At 41.2% G+C, this 19,295-nt stretch overlaps 1 long non-coding RNA gene across 1 annotated transcript; it reads left to right on the forward strand.

The window, feature by feature from the left end:
* The first annotated feature begins 4,401 nt into the window (after nt 1–4,401).
* Nucleotides 4,402–11,876, forward strand: LOC147373922 (uncharacterized). The gene is made up of 2 exons (XR_015162214.1): nt 4,402–4,565; nt 10,665–11,876. It is a non-coding gene; the product is annotated as an uncharacterized LOC147373922 (long non-coding RNA).
* The last annotated feature ends 7,419 nt before the right edge of the window (nt 11,877–19,295 follow it).

The raw sequence follows: 19,295 nt of genomic DNA on the forward strand, positions 1-19,295 counted from the left end.
GCTTGGAACCTGATTGGCCCAGCAGCGGCCCCTCATCTCATCATCCCCGGACTTCAGGCTCCCATTGGCTGAGAGCGGACTCCGCGAGGGACGTTCGGGCCCGCTGCTTCCCGACAGCAGGTCCAGACCCTGTGTTCCTGACCTTTCCTCCCGTCTCAGTCTCCGGAGAGTGGGTCTCTGCGGGAGGAATATTGATACAAGCCGAAGACTATAGGGGCGCTTCTGTCTTAATGAACCTGGGCGAAGGTGTGGGTTCAATGGGCGATGTTTGAGAACCACCCACCCCAGTCGCATATGGATTAATTATACTCTGGGTGGAGCGGCTGGAAATTCTCACTGCTCACGTTTCTTTCCTCTCCTTTACCTCACAGAAGAATAGTTTTTTGAGTCCGAGTTGGTACCAAAAAGTTGACTTTTTCACACCCTGACTGAGGTCTCAACATGTCAGCAGACTTGAGAATGAGAGAAATACTGTCAAGCTTGACATCTATCGTCATCTGTGCAGGCATTTACTTTTATCGAAAGGGAAGATTCTAGCCTAGCATCTATTAATAATCTATCATATTTAAATTGTGTTAGGTGATTTCATTTTGCCGATTTGTCTCTTTTTTTTTTCTTCGATCTTTGAGAGCACTGTCAGAGATGAAGGGCAGAGAGTAGATGTGAGTGAGAACTGTCTGGAGAGTTCTAAAAAAAATTGAGGGTCCTGTTCTCCCTAATGCATACTATGCCTTTCTCAGGGAAATTGGACACATTGAAGACAAATTTTAGAAACTTATTTATGAAACACCTACTGTGTGTCCAGTAATGTGGGAATTTCTGAAGACTAGATTCCTTTCCTTAAAGGCACAAAACAGCCATAGAGACAAGTCTGAAACAAATTAATTTGATATTATTAATAAATAAAAGCATAGAATCCAACAAGTTACTCTTCTGGAGTCAGAGTTCAGATGCGGGAGAATGTTCTGGTGCTTGGCAGTTAAAAAAGATTAGCTAACCAGTGTTTTCCAGGATAGACCTCTGGGGAGAACTCTGAAGTCAGATGGCACATGCTTTTAGCTGTGGTATCAGAAAACTCTGTTTCACCTAATTGGCGACAGGAAATGGGTATGAGAGTCATCACCTACTCCTCAGAGGACTTCTGAAATGTTAATAAACTCTCAGGATATACCAGCTTGTGTGTATGAGTTGTTCAGTCATGTCTGACTCTTTGTAACCCTATGGGCCTTAGCCCACCAGGCTCCTCTGTCCATGGAATTTTCCAGACAAGAATACTGGAGTGGGTAGCCATTCCCTTCTCCAGGGAATCTTCCTGACCCAGGGTTTGAACCCAGATCTCCTGCTTGCAGGCAGAGTCTTTGCCATCTGAGCCACCAGGGAAGCCCAGCTTAGTGGATTCCAAATTCCAGACTTACTCCAATTAAAGATTTACTTTATTTGCTTTATCAGCAAATAAAGTATTTTATTTGCTGCATATCCTCTCTATTGGCCCAGAGCAATAAAAGCTCACTGAAATTCCCATCTTCTCCCATTCATTCCTTTATCCAACAAATATTTATTGAGTGAACGCTATGTACCAGGTCCTAAAGCCACATTGTAATTTTTAGAGAGTCAAGTTGATGATAGGGTGCAGTTACGGATCCAGAAATATTTTGGCTAATGGCTAGTGGCCTCTCTGAGAATCAGAGCCCTCATCCAAGCTCACTTTATTCGGCAGACCTCTCCAGGAGGCATTGTGGAGCACTCCCTGCTGAACCCCTGCCATGGGGCCCAGTACACCAGATACTGGTTCTGAACACAACTTACTGAAGGGATTAACGTGGTGAGGAACATCCTGAGCAGATACCTAAGTGGCCGAGATGGTGTAATTAGAGAAGAGGCTTCCTCTGCAGGGGAACTGAGGGATTGGAGAACGTGAATACTTGAGGCTGATTTTTCGAGCCAATGATGATAGATGTTTTAAGGAAGTTGCTGGATTTTTTTTCTTTTAGAAAGATATACCGAGCCTCTGTTATGGGTTAAAAAGTGGGGCTAGATAGCACTGAATTAAATAGTAGTGGAGTTCACAGCCCCATTGACAAGACAAGGAGTCAGGGGGTCATAGCGAGTGTAGTGAACGCAGTGGGGACACAGGGCGCGCCAGGAACAAGCAGGGGGATTACTTAATCTAGTTTGGGAGTGGGGTCACTTGACTGTTGCCTTTGTTGCTACTCCTGCGATCAAGCACTGTCTAGGCATCCAGATAAACCCTGAGAGGGCCATTCACAGCCTTCTATTCTTAGAGTCACTGGGTCAACTATTTTCAAGTCCAAGACACAGTTTCCGGGCCATGTACCTCTTGTGTATAATCTGAGGCCTTAGGGATCATTCTGTCCATACCTTTAAAGCAAAGAAAACATTTCTAGAAGTTGGTCCAACTGAAGAATTAAGCTTATCATTCAATGAGCAGACATTTAGGCACTTATTTTGCATCAGGCGTCTTGAACTCTCATGCACTGAGAGCCTACATCCCCTCACACCTCGCCCCTCTCACCACCCTGTGTTTTCTCTTAACTCTCTGTCTTTCTCTTCTCACTCCACACAAAGATTCAAACTCCTCAAATTGGTACTCATTTTATAGATAAAGAAATGAATTTAGAGAGATTAAGAAACTTGCTGAAGACCACTCAGAAAATAGTAGGGTCAAAAATAGATCTTATTTTGAAAGTCTTGTGCTTTCTACCACACCGTACTGCCGCAGAACCTGACTAAAAAGTACTGATTGCTTGCTTTCCATCTCTCTCTTTTTTTTTTTTTTTTGGACCAAATCGCAGGTATTGGGTCTCAAGGTCCAAATTCCTCTTTCATGATCTTTATACCACAGTTCACAGATATCTCAGTCAAAAGAGTTGTTCTGTTCTCTGAAGATTAAAAAAAAAAAACAACCCACAATGGATAGGTGGGTCTCCTGAGGAGGTCTCCCTGAAGTCCAGTCTCTCAGAGGCGAATGGTGGTCTGCATGGATACCCTTCTGTTTCCCACTCTTTGCTGTTTGGATTGTGTGCACTGGGAGAAAGAGTGGAAAGAACACTGGGCTGAGTTGGGTGACGGTCCTTCCAGTCAGCAGGCTTTAATCTTGCAGTCAATTTCAACTTTGAGTCTCAGTTTTCTCACTTGTAAAATGATGAAAAGCTCTTTTGGTTCTAAAACTCTAATTGGAGTTCCCACGGGGCTGGAGAGAGGGAGGTTGTGTGTGTGGTTCTGTGTGATTGTGTATGCCTGTGTGTGGTAGGGTGCGAGGGACTGCCTTTGCTAATGAATTTGCACTCCCAGGAGGAGGAACCTTAGCTATTGGGTTTGGCAAACAGAGAGGAGCCCCTGGTCTTAGGATGGCACAGGCTAGAGTGTTTTGGCTTCCATTTTTTACCTTCAGTTCCACTTTTCCTTGTGGATTTCAATTTAAACTAATTATTGACAGAAGTATTACGTATTATATAAATGTATAATTTATGTTACATTTAAAATTATATAAATTGTCACTATTTTTATATTTATAATTTATACTAATATATTTATTGTAATCTGATCAGGTCACATGAAACTATAGAAGATGTAAAAAGTTACAGGTATCTTCTTTATCTTGAAATATGAAGGTGAAGGGCTTCCTCAGAATCTAATTTGTACCTCTTATTAATTAGAAGTGGTTCATCTCTACTATCACTAGTGGGGATTATGCTCTCTTTAGCTTTAAATTAAAGCTAAAGCATAAAGTTAATGATGAGTCAAATCCAAACATATCCACAACTACATGTTTCAAATTGCTTATTTCTTTAGCAGCAAGAAGGAGTCTCATTTCCTATCTACCATTTTTGGTTTGTAATTGGGAGAGAGCGTGAAATATTAACTGGTCAACAGGGTATAATGTGGTACTTATTGTCTTTTGCAAGCTTTCTAAAAATGATATAAAGATAATGCCATTAATTGTTCATAAAATGGGAGCTGCAATTATATCATCTCATGATCTGAGCCCAGCTACCCAAAATTTGATTAATGCTATTAAGCAAAGCACAGTGTAATTCCAAGTTTGCACAGGTTACTGAAGCATCTGTAGCTTCTTGATCCCACAAGGAAGTACTTGAATTGTTTTTGTAGCAGGGGTAAGGTGTTTTTAGCTACATTCTAGAAAAGAGGATGTAGGAGGGAGAGTCAAAGGAAATACTCATTTCACTCAAAGAAACTTTTCTAAGAAACTGAATCTCACCAGTCGGGCCAACTGAACCAAGAGAAGTAGCTGCACAGCAATAAATCCCACCTCCCACCCAGGACAATTGAAGATTATTAGTTGTTGAACCCAGCGGAGACTGTGCCTTCTGGTTGTTTTTCCCAGTCCCTGAGAAACTCAGCAAAAAGTCTGCCTGAACAGATATGCCTTGGACTCTGCCTTTGGCAGTCCATCAGAGAACGAGACTTCTAAGGGCCTTGTTGTAAGAATTTCTGCTGCAGATCACAGAGACTTATGTACTGGAAACTGATACCAGAAGCACCCCAGCTGGTCTTAACTCCCATGATGGAACAGAAGAGCAGAGGTGACTTTTTACATAACTGGGTCCTCATCCATTCTATTTTAAATTCCACCTGGATGCTACCAGTGTGGAACGGAGCGCAGGCTTGTGACCACTGGCTCTCAGGAGGGGGCGGGGAATGGCATTCTGGATGTCCTGCTGCCCTTTGGTGGCCTGAAAAGCCCGACTTGGAGCAGCAGAGGCGACACGAGTAATGAAACCAGGAGAAGGGGCTGGGGGTGGAGAAGGATGCTCTCTTGTCTTGCTTTTAAAATGTTCACAACTCTGAAAGTAAAAAAAAAAAAGTTTTTTTTGTTTATTTGTCCTAGAAATTAAGATTGAAGAAACCTCATTAAGTGTTTATTAGAAAGTGGCTTATCTCTAGTGATATTTTGTACTGGTTATGCAATCTTTTGGAGCGAGGGAATAAAAGTAAAATACGATCCTTGACAAACAGGACTGGTCACTATTTGTCAAAACTGAAATCCGTGGAGAACGTTAAATCTCTCCACACCCCTTTTCATTTTTTTTTTCTGAATTCTGCAAAACAAAGCAACTCAATTAATGAATTGTTATTGACTTTAATAAGTTATCATGAAAACTACTTCAGAAAATCTGGACTTTGATTTTTTTTTTAAGGAGTACTGTTTATGGAGAGATCACTGGGCTGGCTATAATGGAAAAAACAAATTTTCTCTCTTTTTTCCTTTCTTTTTTACTAAAATAGAGCCATCTCACACTTTAAGGGAAAAAACTTCAAGGGAAAAGTAGTTTTAGAAAGAATTGATGGTATCTGTCTTATTCCAACTGTTGGTCTGCATAATTTAATTGTTGTGATGTAATAAATATCCTGCTGTCAACAAAACGCCAGCCAAAAATCAATTAATGCTGAAACTGTATGTTGGAGGCTGTTCCTACGTTTAACCATTAGGTACCGTCTTCATTATGGTGGGCAGCGTGTGGAAGTGGGTTTGTTAAGTCTGGTCAATTGACAATCATCATTCTGTGTTTACTCTTCTTCACCCAGTGGTGAATCACATTTAAATTTAGCTTTTATTTGTTCACTTTCCGACTGAAACCTTTATGACTTCTTATTTACTCCTACCTAAATTTTAAACCCTTTGGTTAGACTTCTAAAAATCCTTCACTCAGGATTTGTCTTTAGCTGTCATTTTTTATTAAAGTCACTGTATTTCCTCATGCTTATTCCCTCTAGGCAGCCCAGCTTGTTTCTTCCCTTTTCCACAAGCAGAGTCTGCACGTTTCTATTTCCACTTCTTGAGAAACACTCCCTCTCCATGCCTAGAATTTTTTCCCTTTCCTTTTTACTTCCCCAAGCCCACCTACCCATTCTTTATGTCACATTTCTTCAGGAAGCCTTCCACAGTTCACCATATTAAAGCCTCTCTGTCTTCTACTTCACCCGAGGTAGCTACTAGAAAATGTATCGTTTAATTTACTTCTGCTTTCTGAGGGTTTAACGTGCCTTTATTGTAAGTCACCAATAGATTATAAACCTCTTCAAATCAAAGAATACAAGGAATTGTTTTACAGCCCTCTCAATGCCTACAACCAGGCAAATGTGTAGTAGATACTCGATATTGGTTGTGTGGTGGTTGTTTTAATAGATAAAGCATCTTTTTTAATGCTGGAATAAGTGAAGCATAAAGTCGAAAACTGTCAGCTTTGACATTGTCTACTAATTTACCACTTTTCGATTGGAGATTCACCATGACTTGTACCTAGGACGTTGCATTAATGCAGGCCACGTGGTTTGCACAGTTTCCAAGGGGACCACCAGATTGCTAGGTCTAGAGTATTCACAGCTTTGGTTTCTGCTAGTGTTAAAATCAGTAAATAAACGGATACTCTTAAATCTTTCTGACAAATCTGTAGCCCTGCCACATGCTCTTTCCAGGTATGTCTGTTGAGCTCTGCTAATAACTCCGACTTTTACCGGAGCTGTCTCCAGAGACAGCTTTTATTCCAGTAGGCAAGTGCTCAGAGCCCAGGAGATTTACAAGCGTTCAGAGACATAAACACGGATGGCGGAGAAGGTGCGAGGTGTGTTCCAACTGCAGCCGTCTCACCTTCTGTTAGTGATTACGGGAAGAGGCATCAATACAAAAACAGCCGGTTCGAGGGCTCTCAAGTTTGCAATCTGATGAAGTCTTCTGGTGCCAGACCAACTTCTGGGGTTGTCACATGGCTTAGGGAAGCAGCTTCCAAAATGTGCTGAAAACCACAATATTGATATGCTGGGCCACATGCCAGAACAGAGCCTGAGTCCAGCCGACTGGGTAAAGGATTCCAGTTGCTACTTTAGCACCAGCGTATTGTCGGCAATCCCCAGGGCACACTCATGAAACCAGCACCAAACACAGTGGAGCCACTTTTTAATGCTGTTTTGGGGAGAGAGCTAATATTTGCCTTATAGGTTAACTGAGTTATGGCAGGCTTCGGCAGAGCAGAGTTTTCCTTCAGGAACTGATTTGGCCTTCAGCATATCTTAATCTTAGAGTGATTGTTGGCAGTCCAGGGTGGGGTTCAGCTCTGGAATCTTCCCCTTTGCTACTTCCCTCCTCTCCCTACCCCAGGGGTTCTGATGAATAAAGCATGCACACAGAGAACTGAACCAGTTTGGGCAAAGTATCAGGTTTATTAGTCGAGCTTTGATTATGCAAAGCGAAGTTTTCTATTCCTTCCCCCTGAATTGAAGATAGCAAGACAGAGCCAATAGATCCACCCAGTCTCACGCTGAGAAACTGGGCCTGAGAGAGGAGGCTGGCAGGAGGCCACGGGAAGTGGAGAGGTCAGCTCACTCTCCCGAAGCATGTCCACCAGGCCTATGAAGACAGCACATGGGGCCATCTTGCTTTGGAGGTACCCCAGTGCTATCAGGGACCAACTGACTGGCCACTCTTTCTCTGCAGGGGAAGAGTAACCATGAGATAGGAAATAAGGTACAGATTTCCTCATCATGGAAGAAAGAAATGAGAGTACAGATACTTAAAGGATGTTCTCACTTCCTGGGGCAGAGAGAGCAAGATAATCAGCTCTCTATCTACTGATAATCAGCGGATAATCAGTCTGCTGCCTCCTGTAAAATGCAGCATTGCAAGCCCTCAAGATAGATGGGCAGGCAGCTGAAGAACCCCCATGGGAGCTATGGGCAGGAGAACTACGACATAAGGGCTATGGACTGTATTCTGAGAAAAGGCAAACTACGCAGTGATGATTAGCATCGATGTAGGGAGCTGGGAGTCACGGGCACAACAATGCTTATTGCAGCACTAGCCCCCGTGCCCTTGGAAGACAGTCTGGATTGTACTGACGAACCCAGAGGAACAGATGGATGAGTTCACCAGAAAGCATAGTGTCCCTGAATAAGGCCATCCTCTTCCACTTATTTAACCTCAGAGCACATTATTTGGTTTATTTTTTGGCTTGGGGTTTCCTTTGGTAACTGTAAAATTAATTCATGGTCCCTCACAGGTTGTCATCGTCTCAGGGAAGTGGCCTAGAAACATGTTGGGTGGTCTAGAGTAATCAATACAAAGTTAGAAAGGTAGACCAGGAGAAGTCACGAAATAGGTCATTAACAGAAGGCTTAACATAAGAGGATAAATTTGAAAACTATATGGTCATATGGATGTAGATGGATGTTCATTAAAATGCTGAAGAAATATTTTGATTAATTCATATGCACAATTGTTTGTTGATAAGTTGCATACAATTTTAGACCAGACAAAACACATTAGAGCTGCTTATGATTGCATATAAAGAAATAAGCTATATTTTTTCAGGATAATTTAGGTCATTTGATAACACATAACAGAGGGTTATTTTTGTTAAAATTGTTTGCTTTAGGGTGTGTCTTGACTTGGCATTCCAAAGCAAAAGAAAGGAGTTGAAAGTCATAAATATATTTCACAGCTAGAGAAAACAGAAGAACCACTTAGAAAGATTAAGGTCACACAGCATTGTTTACCTTTCTGACTGAGTTCTATTCAGTAGCCTCTTGGACTCTTTCTTTCTTATAATATTTCTGTGCTTTTCCCCCTCATATTTAAACTATATCTACCATTCTGTAATCTAATCAAAATAGTACAACAGAAAATCAAGGGAACTTTGCAAGACAACTTAAATAAAATCATCCTTCTACTAAAATTCTCACAATACTACAGGTTTTTAAAAATTATATATATGACATAATTAAACAATTATCTAAGTCCTATAACAAACAAAAAAAAAACCCAGCAGTGTCCTACTTCCCCATTTGCCATATATCATTCCATAAGAATAATAACTTTCAGCTCTTTTAGCTGAATTCTTTTGGTATTTTGCTCTAACTCGTTAAGTATCATCCTTGTACTGTTACTTCTTAATTTTGAAAATTTTAGGCATTGTCTGTAACTTTCCACTGTGGAAGCTGCGGTTTTGCTCTGTTTCCCCAGCCCTACTCCCTCATATGTATTTTTGTAGCCTTTATATTCCCAATACAGATGTCAAAAAATTGTGGTTAGATCAGCAGTCAGTTTTTATATTATTGTGACACATAATGTTATTGATGCTAAGCTATGTAGCATACCATGATTATTTCCTTCCTTTTCCTTACTTGCCTTTTCTCCCTATTTTCCTGTTTTGCTTTTGGTTTTTTAATTTGTTTTTTGGCCATGTCTTGCTCTTGTGGGATCTTAGTCCCTTGACAAGGGATCTAACTCTCATCCCCTATAGTGAAAGCCCCTAGTCTTAACCCTCGATCACCGAGGAAAACCCCTTATTTTCCTGGCTTCTATGTGCTTATCACAAATCTAACCCCAAGCCTCCCGATTTTCTAAATTTCCTCAAATGAGTCAGTGCATGTGTGTGCTTGCTAAGTCCCTTCAATCATGTCTGACTCTTTGGAACCCTATGGAATGTGGCCCATCAGCCTCCTCTTTCCATGGGTTCTCCAGGCAAGAATACAGGAGAGAGTTGCCATGCCCTCCTCCAGGGCATCTTCTTGACCCAGGGATCGAACCTGAATTGCCTGCGGCTTCTGCACTGGGGGCAGATTCTTTACCACTGAGCCACCAGAGCAGCCCAGATGAATCAGAAGTTTCATCAGTTTTATCTTTTTGACAGTGCATCCCCATGTCCTGTGACCCGTCCCCACCTGGAATGGTTGCCTCCGCATCTGTGATCTGCTTCACCATCATCCCAGAGATCACATTTTTCTTGTGTCTCTTTGTAGAAACCTCAGTTTCTGAATTTTATCTATTTCCCGTTATTGGTTTAGTTCTCTGTTCTAGGGGAGCACATACTCTTGTAGCTTCCCAAGAAAGAGTGAATGGGAGTTAAGCTAAGCTTTATGAGAACTTGCCTGTCTTAGAATAGCTGTTTCCTATTCTAGCAGTTTGACTAGTATTACATTCTAGGTTAGGGATAATTTCCTTTCAGAATTTTGAACACACTTCTCCATTGTTTTCTAGCTCCCATTTTTACTATCAAAATATCAGAATGTACTATAATTCCAGATCCTTTTGTATATGAATTAATTTTTTTCCTTTGATATCTTTTAAAATCTCTTTCTCTATGATATTTGGAAATTTCATGATATGTGGCTAGATGAGGGTGTCTTTTCACCTACTCTAGACTCTCAGTAGACCATCTCAATGTGAAAATCATGCCTTTATAGGAAAAACATTTTTAAATTGTTTCATTGATGATTTTCTCTCCTCTGTGTCCTTTCTCCTTTTTTAGAACTTTTATTTTGTGAGGGTTGGATCAACTTTCTGGTTCTATAAGTTTTGTAACTACTGTGTTCTAATGTCATATCTTTTTTTCCCTCTAATTTCTACGAAAATTTCTCAGTTATATCATTTTTTGCTTCTATTGAATTTTTCATTTTTGCTAGTATGCATGTGGATATGTGAATATGTGCACGTGTGTGTGATTTCCAAGAGATCTTCTTTACATTCTGTGCATATTTCATTTCAAAATTAATTAATACTCTGTGGTGATTTTAAGGGTGTGATATCTTCTTGCCATTTTTAGTATAGGTATTAGTTTCTTATTACTGCTGTAGAAATTCTCACAATTTTAGTGGCTTAAAAAAACATATATTTATTTGTGTTACAGGGGCTTTCCTGGTGGCTCAGTGGTAAAGAATCTGCTTGCCAGTGCAGGAGATGCAAGTTCCATCCCTGGATCAAGAAGATCCCCTGGAGGAGGAAATGGCAACCCACACCAGTATTCTTTACTGGGAAAATTCCATGGACAGAGGAGCCTTGCAGGCTACAGTCCATGGGGTCACAAAGAGTTGGACACAACTGAAGCGGCTGAGCACACGTTATGTTACAGTACTGGAGGTCAGATGTCTATAGGGTTGATCTGTGGGTCAGCAGGGCGGCACTCCTTCTGAAGGCTCAAGGGGAAAATCTCTTTCCTTGCCATTTCTAGCTTCTAGAGGCTGCCTGCATTCCTTGGCTGCTTCAAGCCACTCTGACCTCTGGTTCTGTAACCTCTGACCTCCTTCACTGGCTGTGACCCTCCTGTCTCCCTCCCATAAGGACTTTGCTAATTATATTGAGATCATGTGGAAAACCTAGGAATATCTCTCCCTTTCAAGATTCTGACCTTAATTACACCTGCAAAATCTCTTTTGCCACGTAAGGTAACACATAAATACATCCTAAGACTCAGAACATGGTAGTGGGTTGAGTGGTGTCCCCTCCAAAAAATACCTCCACTGCCTCATACCCAGGACCTGTGAATATGATCTTATTTGGATTTTTCTGAATTATATTTCTTTGTAGACATAATTAAATTCAGAATCTTAAATGATATTGTCATGGGTAATCTGGATGGGCCCCAAACCCAATGACAAGAGCCCTTATGAAAGATGGCAGAGGAGAAGACAAAGAGGAAAGGGAGGAGGCCGTGTGAAGACTGAGGAGGACCTTGGAGCAGTGCTACAGGGAATATTTGGAGCCACCAGAAGCTGGAGGAGGGGGACTTCCCTGGTGGTTCAGTGGTTAAGAATCCAAGTTCCAATGCAGGGCACACGGGTTCAGTCCCTGATTGGGAAACTAAGATCCCGTGTGCTTCAGGGCCACTAAGCCTGGGCACCACTATGAGAAAGAAGCAGATCTCATGTGCCACAGCTAAGACTCGATGCAGCCAAAAATAAGTAAATAAATACTAAAAAAAAAAAAAAAAAAAAAGAAGCTGGAGGCAAGGAAGTATTCTCCTCTAGAGCTTGCACTGGGACTCTAGCCCTACTGACATCATTTTTTCAGATTTCTGGTCTGCAAAACTGTGAGTGAATAAAATTCTGCTGTTTTTAAGGCACTCTGTGGTATTTTGTTATGAAAACTCTGAAAAACCAATACAGATGTGGACATATTTGGGGGGCCATTATTCTGTCTAACATAGTATATTAATGATATTATTTGTAATTTTCTTACCTCTGCTTATTGCTTTCTTCAGTTTGTTTTGTCTCTATCTGTCATTATAGAAGCTTGACTCAGATGTCTGGGGACCCTTGTTTTTGGCTCAGGATTACGAGGGGCGTATTTAGTCAGTTAGCTCTGAGCATATGGGTAGGACTTACTGATTTTGGATTTTATGTTAGAGTGATCTCAATGGATCATTTTAGTAGCAAATCTTTAATACCAGTATATTTGTCTTATCTCTTAGACTAGTCAGGTTCCCCCAAAAAGACTATCCCAGTCTCTTGTTTTGATGATATTGGCTAATGTTTTTCAGTCTAGCAGAGGGGAGGACTTGAGAGGTTCACTGTTTAAATATTGTGTGGGTTTGTTTGTTTCAATATGACTAGCCTTGTACAGAAAATCTAATATAGACCTCACTGAAATATCTTGGTAACTTAAAGGGTTAAGCTTCCACACTGGAAACACTTGAATCAAAATAAAGGACAACTTTTATTATTAGGAAATGTAAGAAGTACAGTTAGCAAAGGAGTTACCATGGTTAGGTTTATTCTCAAAACAAGAAAATTCTCATGATTCTGAAGACTAAGCTAAGAAAAGGATTAGTCCTCTTCAAAAGTAAAAAATACGACATTTTTCTTTTTTGACTGCAATTAGCCTCTCTCTGATTAACAGCATCTCTGTATTTTGTTAGCAATGCAGTTGCCTAATGGCTATAAAACCAAACACACATCTGGATAATTGAAAATGTCAGCTTCCAATTGGAGATGATGACCCATTGTTGCCTGTTTGTGGCACAGCCTCTAAGTTCCACTTGCTGAATTTGTGGTTAACTTTTAGACCATTTTGGCTGATTGATAATCGTGACAGCAAATGACATCCGCTACCACTTAGGTTTTCTAAACCCCCTCTTTCTTTCTCCCCTTAATTCATCTTGCTCCCATTCCTTCTTTTCCTTTATTCTCATATTCTCTTGCTCCCTCTTTTTAGTTTTCTTTCCTTCTTGTAACCTGATGACCAAAACTGGCTTGCCTTGCCAAATGGTGTGCTAGCCAAAAAAACAAAACAAAACAACCCTGATCTTTCTGGAACTACAAGAATTGGTGGTTTAAGTGTTTGAATCCTGTTCCCCCAAGAAAAATTTGGCCAGTGGTCATCTTTCGGTACAACGTAGAAATAAACACTGCGAAGTCGAGCATACTCTTTTTAGGCTAACAGCTATGCTTTGTATTTGCAGTGAAGAGACAGAAGAATAGAAGTTTTTTGTAGTTTACCCTCAGGCCACTAAAATACCTTACCTTTCTGGAGACCAGATACAATGCGCATATTTAGTCAAATTTTAAAACTCCTTTAAAGTCCTTTACAACAGGGAACTTCACCACTGTGTTCTTTAATCTGCCTTATTCACCAGTGACTATTCCCATCTTAGAAGTTGAATGAACATGTGTTCTCATATAAGTGATCTGGAGGAGTTTGTGTAGAAACTCTGGGGGAGAGGACTACTGTCATTGTACACTTGACTAAGTAATTCATTTTCTCTCTGAAAAATGCACCTGCACAGAGCCACGAGCATGGATAAAACACTTAGGACACAGCTTACCAGATGAGACAAATTGGTGCTGGCAGTCTTTGAGATAGTTGGCATCATAGCCCCATTGCACTGATATCCAAATCCTCTAAGCAATAAAGGAGGAACATAAGCTTTTTATTTCCATCAACAGTTAAGCCGATGAGTGATCGTCTCCATTTAACAATGCTTTACATCTTTGGCAACCGTCTAAAAATGGCCTGCCTTTAGATGCTCAGGGCCTCCTGCTTAAAAATGCAGTGCAAACAAAAGCACAATCTTTCATTGCTTTATCATGTGAATGATCTGGAGGGGTTTGTTTGGAAGCTCTAGACGGCTGAGAGGACCGCTGTCATAATACTCTTGACTAAGTAATTTTTAGTTTGCTTTGGGCAATGGAAACCTGCAAATGAAGAGCTAGAAGGGGAAAAAATGTGGGTCTTCTAACTAAGCTAAATTGATAACATGGGAAACAAAGGTAGGTAATGGGAATAGTCCAATCAGGCCATCTCTGAAATCTTCACCCCTCCAGGTGAAAAATTTGAATTCCTTTAACAGTTCCACAAAGGTACTATATTCCAAGTTTGCTGCTCAAGGATACATGAGTTGTTTCAGCTTTTAGAAGTGAACTTGGCATGACACTTGGGCACATTGGCAGCCAATGCCCCTTGCTTCTCAGGCACCTTTTTTTCTTTGAGGAATCTTCTTTGCCAGGGGGTTCCCCTCAAAATCATACCCCATTCCTCTATTTACTCAGTGCATTGAGTTTAGCCAGCTACTGGGAGAAAAACTGTGTAAGTAAAATCACTCATACTTGAAGGGTCCAACAGCCCCAGTGTTCCAAGGATATCAACATCTTAAGAGACCCTGAAGGTTAATGTAAGTAATTTCACTAACTGAAAGGATTTCCAACAGAAGAATCTAGTAAAATAAGGAATTGTGGACGCAGTGGGGAGCCATCTGGTAACAAAGCAAGGAAGCTTTCCTTTTGCTCTAAATTCCGATCAACTGTGCAGAAGTAAGAGCATTATCTGCAGCCCTCTTTACACCTCCCATATGCATAGTTAAAAGGCATATATAATACCACTCGCAAAACTAAATTGCTGAAGACTATATCTGCCATCCAGTTTTAGGAACAAATATGCAGACAAATCTTTTAGTTAATCCACTGTTGCAAAAAATTATGGAATTGATGAGTGTAAAAGATGCAAGTACCTATTTGAAACTCACCAGAAACAGATTCTACCTATGCTTTTCAGTGACAATGTTATCCCTCTACGCATAGCACTTTCAATTCCATAATTAGATTCAGTTGCATTGTTAATGTACTGTTGACATTAACTTGTATCTCATATACACAAGACTGGGAATACACATATGTTAACTTGAAACAGCTGTTTGCAAAATTACTACAATATGGCCAATACTTCTTTTAACCACTATGTCCTTCCATTCAAACATGATTTGCATCTGTAAGCACTTATTATATATAAAATTAAAGGAAGATTTATGACATAAAATGATAAATTTTGATGCTACATTAATATTGCATTTAACAATAGCACGGTAGAAAAAGAAAGTTAATAGAAATCTTTCTACAGATCAGAAGCTGTGCCTCACTGGTATGCATGCCGGAAGGGGCATCTTCCCACATTCCCTAGGGTCTGGGTAGACAACTTTGGGTGGGACCATCTCTATAGTCTGTCTCTTGTCTCCTCTGTTCTTGGGAATGGTAGAATCTTTGAAATAGTTATGTGATGCTCCTTGCTTCTTCCAACAGCCCCATTTCTGGTTAGCTGATATCTGAAATTCCCCAGCTAAAAATGTCTGACTTTGTTCTCTCAAAACCTCAGTACCTTTGTGAGCATTTGAGGTATTGGCCCTCATGTTTCATTGAACCTGGGCATGATTTCGTCAGACCCTTTCCAGTTTTGATAAAGGCAGAGAAGCAACTGCTGAGATGAGCAATGCAAGGGGACAGCAAAGAGAAGGCAGGGGCACCTCTGTCTTGCACAGACTGCAGACCTTAAGGCCTGGCACCCAAGTATCAGCAGCTCCCCCCCGAGTGCCTAACAGCGCCCCCCAGAGCCCAGGGGGACAGCTTCCATGTGTGGTTCACACCTACCTCAGCTACCTCTTCTGGGCCTTACCTTAGTCCAAGGGGTTCCATGGGAACAGACCAACAACTAGAAGGGGTTTAAAAAGCACTAACACTGTTTACAGGGCTTCCCAGGTGGCTCAGCAGTAAAGAATCCGCCTGCAATGCAGGAGACACAGGAGACATGGGTTCGATCCCTAGGTTGGGAAGATTCCCTGGAGAAGGGAATGGCAACCCACTCCAGTATTCTTGCCTGGAGAATCCCATGAACAGAGGAGCCTGGTGGGCTACAGTCCATGGGGTTGCTAAGAGTTGGACTTGACTGACTGACTAATACTTTCAACTTTGAATGCTATTTCTAACATAATGCTTTGTCAAAGCCTCTTGGACGAGTTCTATTTTGAGGACGATTTCTAACTCCCCAAAAATGGTAGAATTGGGTAGTGCATTTATTTTTTCATGTTAGAAAAATTCACTGAATGTCTTTTCTGTGCTAGGCAATTTATTTCTAAACTGAGAATGCAAAGATAAAAATACTAAATGAAAGAAGCCAGCTGCAAAAGAACACATATTGTATAACTCCATGTACAGGACATACTCAGGGCAGGTTGATCTATAGATACATAAAGCAGATGAGCAGTTGTCTAAGGCTGGGGTAGAGAAGAAAAAAGGGTGGAGAGTAATCCCTATATTTCTTTTTAGGGGGTCAAAAAATGTTCTAAGGTTAGATTATGGTGATGGTGCAAATAAGTAAATTCACTACAAACCATTGAATTGCACACTTGAAATGGACACATTTTATGGTATGTAAGCTGTATCTCAGGTTTCCTGGGCGGCACTAGTGGTAAAGAACCCACCTGCCAATGCAGGGGACTCTAGAGTAATGGGTTTGATATCTGGGTCTGAAGATCCCCTGGAGGAGGGCATGGCAACCCACTCCAGTATTCTTGCCTGGAGAATCCCATGGACAGAGGAGCCTGAGGGGCTACAGTCCATAGAGTCAGAGAGACTATGAGTCGCAGAGTCAGACATGACTGAAATGATTTAGTATGCACACATGAACACATTCAAACTATATCTCAATAAACAGTTAAAAGGAAATACTAAATAAGCGCAACAAACAAGCAAAAAACTCAGTTCCTTCCTTGTGGAGTTGATATTCCAGTGGGTACAAATTATTAAACAAAGAAAGATAAATGTTGAGATGGGGTGGGGTGTGAAGCCAAGAGCTCTGGGAAGCACAAAGAAAGGCCCCTTTGACCAGGATTTGGGGAATCAGAAGAGGATTTCTAGAGGAGATGACATTTCAGCTGAGAGGCAGTAGCCAGAGAAAGGAGGATGAGAGAGATATATATGCTGAGCTCCGACTCTGTGTTAGGAATTACTTGATAGAAACATGCTGCTGCTGCTAAGTCACATCAGTCATGTCCGCTCTATGCATGAGGAAGAGTTAATCCCAGGCCTTGAGAAGCTCAGGTTAGTAGATAGTTATTATATAATGTGGTAGTGCAATGACAGAGTTGGAATATAGCGGCTGCGGAAGTAACAAAAAGGGGGAAAAATCCACTTGAGGGAGACAGTTCCATTTTGACCTAATGAGCTGTAGAACTGTGATCTTCCAAGTGCCTCTTATGCAACCTGACCTCACCCCAGCTTGCTCCTGCTCAGTTACTTAGTTCTGTCAAACTCTGTGCAACCCTATGGACTATAGCCCTCCAGGCTCCTCTGTCTATGGGATTTTTCAGGCAAGAATACTGGAGTGGGTTGCCATTTCTGCCTCCAGGGGATCTTCCCAACCCAGGGAGTTCGAACTCACGTCTCCTGTCTCCTTCATTGCAAGCCAGTCATCAGTGAAGACCCAGGATTCAGTTAAGCCACCTGCTCCCTCCCCACCTATGTCTACCTTTACCCGTGGGAAAGACCTTCGAGATCAGAGCAGCTTAGGGAAGACATGAGATGGAGAGTAGGGAGGAGGTGAGAGATAGGGCACATCAAGGCATCCCTGACAAAGAGTAATTCCCCTCAGGGAGCCCTAGTGATCCGTTTTTATTCTCAACAGAGCTTGGAGCTGCCCAGTTCTCTTTCTTTATCCAAACTCACTTTATCATCTTAGTGGAGTCCAAGCTTTGCAAGCATCTTCTCCTGCTGATTATTTCTGGCAGTTTGGTCACTTGTCACTTCCCGAGACATCTGCCAGAAACCACCTCTCGCATGTCCCTCGGGGCTCTGCTTGGCAGACGCCTCCAGCCACATTCCCCACGTGTCTGGACGAGCACCTGCCTGAGGCCTCCAGAGATGGAGAACCTACTATTCTAAAGGTTTTCTACAGTGTATAAATCAAAAATAAGAGGAAAGTTTTAAAGAAATGAATACAATGTTTATTTGATATTTGGTACCTCTCAGCTATCTATTTAATTTTGTGTGCAGGTGTATGCACACAAAGACACCTATATTTGCACACATATGTGTATTTTTTTTCCAGTATGAACTTTTGTTTAAAATAATCCAGAATTCCTGTTTCTGAATCCCTTACTTGACGCACATGCTCTGCCCAGACACAAACCAGAGAAGGCTTGATTTTGGCCTCCACGTTTGTGCTTTCATGTCTGCAGACACAGGATATCAAGTCCGCGCTCAATGGTAAAGGGAAGGCATGTATTTTCACTGTGATTGATAACAGTTTACTGAAGACCCTGCCCAGGGAGGCTTCCACTGGAAGAGAAATCGACTTTCAGCAACTCAGTACTTCAAAGGCTCATGACGACCCCAGGTAACAGAAAAACACCGCTTAGGCCAATTACTCACTTGAGACTGCCCATCCTTCTGGGAAGTGGAAACTTGAGATACAATGTCTGTATCACTTCATCTCAGAATACATAAATAATTCATGGAAGATTTCCATTTATTGATAGAGTAGGTGGCCAAGAGCGTTCTGGTTGTTTACCAATAACATGGCCCCGGAAACTCCATCCTATTGAAACGATTCCTGTTCTTGGCAGGAGTAATGGTGCTAAGGTTGTATCCACACCCTTTTAAAAACATGCCATTGATTCTGCATAACTAATGTGAACATTGAAATGGGGACTTTTTAAAGACATGTATGGACAGAGACCAGGTTCTCCCCAGGGGGTATGCACATGTAGTGGAAACTGGTGAACCCAAATCTGTCATTTGATGACTAAACTCATTTTAGGCTACAAAGGCATTGTTTCAATTCCCTTCTGTGTGATTCTTAATTCAGACCAAATTTATCTTATAAGTAGAAGAAGTAGCTGCAAATAATTTCATGCCTTGCCAATGACATGGGCACTGATTTTTAACAAAAGGCTCATAAACTCTTTTTATGATACTGTAAAACTGGTGTGCTCATGCCCATTAAAACATAAGCTTTATGTTACATGTAATTAAGGTGAGGAAGAGAGAGTAAAAGTGTAAGTTTTAAAATGTATCTTGTATTACATATTAAATTCATTCATAAAATACCGCGCACATTCCATTTCAAAGGCAAAGCTAAGGATAAACAGTAGAGTGAACGATCCCATAGGTGAAAAAAAAGAAATGAATTGAAAAATGGATTGCTATTTCAAGTTCTCCAGAGGTTATACTATACTGGTGGTTAGAGGTCACTTTCTATTTTTTCTGATTGTAAATAA

The sequence above is a fragment of the Bos grunniens genome, chromosome 4 (assembly GCF_055505025.1).
Source record: "Bos grunniens cultivar Pamir isolate PY7600 chromosome 4, Bosgru_T2T1.0, whole genome shotgun sequence".
Classification (NCBI taxonomy): Eukaryota; Metazoa; Chordata; class Mammalia; order Artiodactyla; family Bovidae; genus Bos; species Bos grunniens.